This window comes from Rattus rattus, chromosome 8, assembly GCF_011064425.1.
Source record: "Rattus rattus isolate New Zealand chromosome 8, Rrattus_CSIRO_v1, whole genome shotgun sequence".
In the NCBI taxonomy this organism is placed as follows: Eukaryota; Metazoa; Chordata; class Mammalia; order Rodentia; family Muridae; genus Rattus; species Rattus rattus.
Genome location: NC_046161.1, coordinates 14,008,901 through 14,016,035, shown reverse-complemented (window position 1 = coordinate 14,016,035; position 7,135 = coordinate 14,008,901).

Sequence of the window (7,135 nt, the reverse complement as noted above, 5' to 3'; positions counted from 1 at the left end):
CCCAACCAAAAATAGTTCAGGAAAAAATAGATGGGTTTAGTGCAGAATTCCATCAGACCTTCAAAGAAGACCTAATACCAATATTCTTCAAATGATTCCACAAAATAGAAACATCAGGAACACTACCCTATTCCTTCTATGAAGCCACAACTACACTTACACCTAAAGCACACACAGACCCTACAAAGAAAGAGAACTTCAGACCAATTTCCCTTGTGAATATCAATGCAAAAATACTCAGCAAAATTCTCTCAAGCCATATCCAAGAACACAATCATCCATCATAATCAAGTAGGCTTCACCCCAGGGATGCAGGGATGGTTCATTATACAGATATCCATTAATGTAATCCACTACATAAATAAACCCCATAATGTAATCCACTACATAAATAAACCCCATGATCATTTCATTAGATTCTGAAAAAGCATTTGACAAAATTCAACACCCCTTCATGGTGAAAGTCTTGCAAAGATCAGAAATTCAAAGCCCATATCTAAAATAGTAAAATCAATATAGAGCAAACCAGTAGCGAACATCAAACTAAATGGAAACTTGAAGAATTCCACTAAAATCAGGGACTAGACAAGACTCCCCAACCTTTCCCTACATATACAATGTAGTAATCAATGTCCTAGGCTGCACAATTAGAAAACTAAAGAAGGTCAAAGGGATACAAATTGGAAAGGAAGAAGTCAAGATATCACTATTTTCAGATGATATGATAGTATACTTAAGTGACTGCAAAAGTTCCACAAGAGAACTCTTAAATCGGATAAGCAATTTCAGCAAAGTGGCTGAATTTAAACCTCAGAAAAATCATTAGCTTTCCTCTACTCAAAGGATAAACAGGCTGAGAAAGAAATCAGGAATCACCACCCTTCATAATAGTCACAAATAATATAAAATATCTTGTGACTCTTACCAAGCAGGTGAAAAATCTGTATGACAAGAACTTCAAATCTCTGAAGAAAGAAATGGAAGATGGAATGATCTCCCATGCTCATGGATTGGCAGGATTTGTTTGTTTGTTTGTCTGTTTATTCATTTTATATTCCAGATTTTATTCCCCTCCCGGTCCACCCCCCGAGAATTCCTCATATCATACCTCCTCTCCACCTCCTCCTGCACTTGCCACCCTCCTGTTTCCACAAGGATGTCCACACCACACCCACCCACTAGATATCTAAAATTTCTGGGGCCTCCAGTCTCTTGACTGTATCTTCTCTGACTGAATCCAGACCCGGGAATACTCCGCTATACATATGTTGGAAGCACATCTCAGCTGGTGTATGCTGCCTGGTTGGTGATCCAGTGTCTGAGAGATCCCAGAGGTCCAGGTTAATTGAGACGCTGGTCCTCTTATAGGGTCGCCCTCCTTCATAGCTTCCTCCAGCTTTTCCCTAATTCAACCAGAGGGGTCAGCAGCTTCTGTTCCTAGGTTGAGTGCACATATCTGCATCTGACTTTGTCAGCTGCTTGTTGGGTCTTTTGGAGAGCAGTCTTGGTAGGTCCCTTTGTGTGAACACACCATAGCTTCAGTAATGGTGTCAGGTTGTGGGGCCTCCCCTTGAGCTGGAACCCACTTTGGGTGTGTCACTGGACCTTCTTTTCCTCAGGCTCTTCTCCATTTCCATCCCTGTATTTCTTTCAGACAGGAAGAATTATGGGTCTGAACTTTGACTGTGAGATAGAAACCCCATCCCTCACTTGATGCCCTGTCTTTCTGCTGGAGGTGGATTCAATAAGTTCCCTCTCCCCATTGTAAGGCCTTTCATCTAAGGGTCCCCCCACCACTTTGAGTCCTGAGAGTCTCTCACTTCCCAGGTCTCTGGTATATTCTAGAGGGCCTTCCCAACCTCCTTCTTTTTGAGGTTGCCTGTTTCCATTCTTTCTGCTGGCCCTCAGGGCTTCAGTCCTTTCCCCCCAATCCAATACCACATCACATTCACCTTTCCCCCTACCTTCATCCCTTTTCCTTCCCTTGTCCCTCCCTCCCTCCCCCTTTGTGGTTGCTTTCTTTTCCCTCCCAAGTGGGAGTGAGGCATTCTTCCTTGGGCCCTTCAGTTTTTTGACCCTTTTCAGTTCTGTGGACTGTATCTTGGGTATTCTGTACTTTTTATTTTTTTGGATAATATCCACTCATTAGTGAGAACAAACCATGCATATCCTTCTGGGTCTGAGTTACCTTACTCTGGATGACATTTTCTAGTTCCATCCATTTACCTGCAAAACTCAGGATGTCAACATTCTTAATAGCTATGTAGTATTCCATTGTGTAAATGAACCACATTTTTTCTATCCATTCTTCTGTCATGGAACATTTGGGTTGTTTCCAGCTTCTGGCTATCACAAATAAGGTCACTATCAACATAGTGGAACATGTGCTCCCATGGCATGGTGGGGCATCTTTTGGGTATATTGCAAAGAGTGATATTTCTGGGTTTTTATTTAGGTCTATTTCCAATTTTCTGAGGAACCTCCAAATTGATTTCCAGAGTGGTTGTACCAGTGTTCAATTCCACCAGCAACGGAGGAAGTGTTCCTCTTTCTCCACATCCTCACCAACATGTGTTGTCACCTGAGGTTTTTATCTTAGCCATTCTAACTGGTGTGAGGTGGAATCTCAGAGTCATTTTGATTTGCATTTCTCTGATCACTAAGGACTTTGAATATTTCTTTAGGTTTTTCTCAGTCATTCAAGATTCCTCTATTGTGAATTCTCAGTTCAATTCTGTCACCTATCTTTTTTTTTGATTGGGTTGTTTGGTTTTTTTTTGGGGGGGGTAAACTTCTTCAGTTCTTTACATATTTTGGATATTAGCCCTCTATCAGATGTGATATTTCTGGGTTTTTATGTAGGTCTATTTCCAATTTTCTGAGGAACCTCCAAATTGATTTCCAGAGTGGTTGTACCAGTGATTAATTCCACCAGCAATGGAAAAAAATGTGACAATTTTTTCCCAATCTTTAGGATGCTGATTTGTCTTATTGACTATGTCCTTTGCCTTACAGAAGCTTTCCAGTTTCATGAGGTCCCATTTATCAATTCTTGATCTTAAATCATGAGCCATTGGAGTTCTGTTTAGGAAATTTCTGTCTGTGTGAGTGAGTTCAAGTCTCTTTCCCACTTTCTCTTGCATTAGATTCAGTGAATCTAGTATTATGTTGAGTTCCTTGATCTACTTGGACTTGAGCTTTTTGCATGGTGACAAATATGGGTCTATTTTCATTTTTCTACATACAGACATCCAGTTAGACCAGCACCAATGAAGATGTTTTCTTTTTTCTATTGTATATTTTTGGCTTCTTTGTCAAAGATGAAATGCGAATCAGTGTGTGGTTTTATTTTTGGGTTTTCAATTCTGTTCCATTGATCAACTTGTCTGTTTCTGTACCAATACCATGCAGTTTTTTGTTTTTTTTTTTTATCACTTTTGCTCTGTAGTAGAGCTGAGGTCAGGAATGGTGATTCTCCCAGCAGTTCTTTTATTGTTAAGTGTTGTTTCTATTATTCTGGTGTTTTTGCCTTTCCATATGATTTGAGAATTGCTCTTTTCATGTCTTTGAAGAATTGTGTTGGAATTTTGATGGAGATTGCATTGAATCTGTAGATTGCCTTTGATAGGATGGCTATTTTTACTATGTTAACAGTGCCAATCCATGAGCATGGGTGAACTCTCCATTTGAGATCTTCTTCAAGTTTTTTCTTGAGAGACTTGTTCTTATCAAAGATTTTTCACTTGTTTGCTTAGAGTTACCCCAAGATATTTTATTTTAACTGTGGCTATTATGAAGAAAATTATTTCCCTAATTTCTTTCTCAGCCTGTTTATCACTTGTATAAAGGAAGGCTACTGATTTATTTGAGTTAATTTTATATCCAGCCACTTTGCTGAAGCTGTTTATCAGCTGGAGAAGTTTTCTGGTAGAATTTTTGGGATCACTTATATATACTATCATATTATCTACAAATAGTGATACTTTTAATTCTTCTTTGCCAATATATGTCCCCCCTGATCTCTTTTTGTTGTCTTATTGTTCTAGCTAGCACTTTGAGTACTGTATTGAATGGTGAGAGTGGGCATACTTTTCTTGTCCCAGATTTTAGTGGGATTGTTTCAAATATCTCTCCATTTAATTTGATATTGGCTGTTGGTTTGCAGTAAATTGCTATTATTATGTTTGGGTATGGGCCTTGAATTCCTCATCTCTCTAATACTTTCAACATGAAGTTGTGTTGTATTTTGTCAAATGCTTTTTCTTCATTTAAGGAAATGATCATGTGATTTTTTTCTTTGAGTTTTATTTATATGGTGGATCATGTTAATGGACTTTTGTATATTGAACCAACCTTCCATCCCTGCGATGAAACCTACTTGATCGTGGTGAATGATGGCCTTGATGTGTTCTTGGATTGGGTTTGCGAGAATTTTATTGAATATTCTTTTTGCATCACTATTCATAAGCAAGGTTAGTCTGAAGTTCTCTCTCTCTTTTTATTTATTTATTTTTTTTTGGTAGGGTCCTTGTATGGTTTAGGTATCAGAGTAATTGTGGCTTCATAGAATGAATTAGATTGTTCCCTCTGTTTCTATTTTATGGAATAGTTTGAGGAATATTCATATCAGGTCTTCTTTGAAGGTCTGGTAGAATTCTGAAATAAATCCATCTGGCCCTGGGCTTTCTTTGGTTGGTAGGTTTTTAATGACCTCTTCTATATCCTTATGGGATATGAGCCTGCTTAGAAAGGTTACATGCTCTTGATTTAACTTTGGTATGTTTTATCTGTCTAGAAAACAACCCATTTCATTTAGTTTCTTCAGTTTTTTTTTTTTTGAGTATAGGTTTTTGTAGTAGGATGTGATGATTTTTTTTTTTGAATTTCCTCCATTTCTGTTGTTATATCTCTCTTCTCATTTCTGATTTTGTTAATTTGGTTACTGCCTCTGGGCCCTTTCCTGAGTTTGGCTAGGGGTTTATTTATCTGGTTGATTCTCTCAAAGAACCAGCTTTTGGTTTTTGCTGATTCTTTGTATTATTCACTTTGCTTCTATTTGGTTTATTTCAGCCATGAGATTGACTATTTCCTGTCTTCTACTCCTCTTGGATGAGTATGCTTCTTTTTGTTCTAGAGCTCTCAGGTGTGCTGTTAAGTTGCTAGAGTAAGGTATCTCCAGTTTCTTTACCAGTGCACTTAGCTATGAATTTTCCTCTTAGCACTGCTTTCATTGTGTCCCATAAGTTGATTCTCAGGATTAATATAGTAAAAATGGCCATCTCACCAAAAGCAATTTACAAATTCAATGCAATCCCCATCAAAATTCCTACTCATTTCTTCATACAGTTAGAAAGAACAATTTGCAAATTCATTTGGAATAACAAAAAATCCGGAATAGCAAAAACTAGTCCCAAAAATAAAAGAACTTCTGGGGGAATCACTTCCCTGACCTCAAGCTGTATTACCAAGCAGTTGTGATAATAACTGAATGATAGATCAATGGAATAGAATTGAATACCCATAAATGAACCCACAAGCCTATGGTCACTTGTTCTTTGACAAAGGAGCTAAAACTATCCATTAGAAAAGGGACAGCATTTTCAACAAATGGTGCTGGTTCAGTTGTAGGTCAGCATGTAGAAGAATGGAAATTGACAAGTACAATTGACAAGCTCAAGTACAAGTGGATGAAAGAATGCCACATAAAACCAGATACACTGAAACTAATAGAAGAAAAGTGGGCAAGAATCTTGAACACATGGGCATGGGAAAAAATTTCCTGAACAGAACACCCATGGCTAATGCTCTAAGATCAAGAATCGACAAATGGAACCTCATAAATAGCAAAGCTTCTGTAAGGCAAAGGACACTGTCAACAGGACAAAATGGCAATCAACAGATTGTGAAAAGATCTTTGCTTATTCTACATATGATAGAGGGCTGATACTAATATATACAAAATACTCAAGAAGTTCAATTCCAGAGTACCAAATAATCCTATTAAAAATGGGATACAGAGCTTAACAAAGAATTCTCATCTGAGGAATATCAAATGGCTGAGAAGTAGCTAAAGAAATACTCAACATCCTTAGTCATTAGGGAAATTCAAATAAAAAACAACCCTGAGATTCCACCTCACACCAGTCAGAATGGCTAAGATCAAAAACTGAGGTGACAGCAAGTGCTGGTGAAGATGTGGAGAATGAGGAACACTCCTCCATTGTTGGTAAGATTGCCAGCTGGTACAACCATTCTGGAAATGAGGTTGGCAGTTCCTTAGAAAATTGGACATAGTAGTACCTGAGGACACCACTATATCATTTCTGGGCATATACCCAAAGGATGCTCCAACATATAAAAAGGACACATGCTCCACTATGTTCATAGCAGTCTTATTTATACAGCCAGAAGGTTGAAATAGCCCAGATGTCCTTCAACAAAGAAATGGATTCAGAAAATGCAGTACATTTACACAATGGAGTAGTATTCAGCTATTAAGAACAATGACTACATGAAATTCTTAGGCAAAAGGATGGAACTAAAACATATCTTCCTGAGTAAGGTAACCTGATCACAAAAGAACACATATTGTATGAACTCACTGACAAGTAGATATTAGCCCAAAAGCTTGGAATACCCAAGAAATAATTCACAGATCATATGAAGCTCAAAAAGAAGGAAGACCAAAAATGTGGATGCTTCAGTCCTTCTTAGAAGTTGGAACAAAATTTCATGGGAGGAAATACAGGGACAAAGAGTGGAGCAGGGACCAAAGGAAAGGTCATCCTGAGACTGCCCCACCTGGTAATCCATCCTACATGCATCCACCAAACCCAGCCACTATTATGAATGCCAAGGAGAGCATGCTGACAGGAGCCTGTTATAGCTATCTTCTGAGAGGCCCTGCAAGATCAGTACTGATACAGATGAAGATGCTTACAGCTAACCATTGAACTGACAACTGGGTCCCAATGGAGGAGATAGAGAATGGATTGAAGGGTCTGGAGGGAGTTTGTAACCCCATAGTAAGAACAACAATATCAACTAACCAGATACCTCAGAGCTCCCAGGGACTAAACTGCCAATCAAAGAGTACCATGGATTCAGTCACATATGTAGCAGAGGATGACATTGT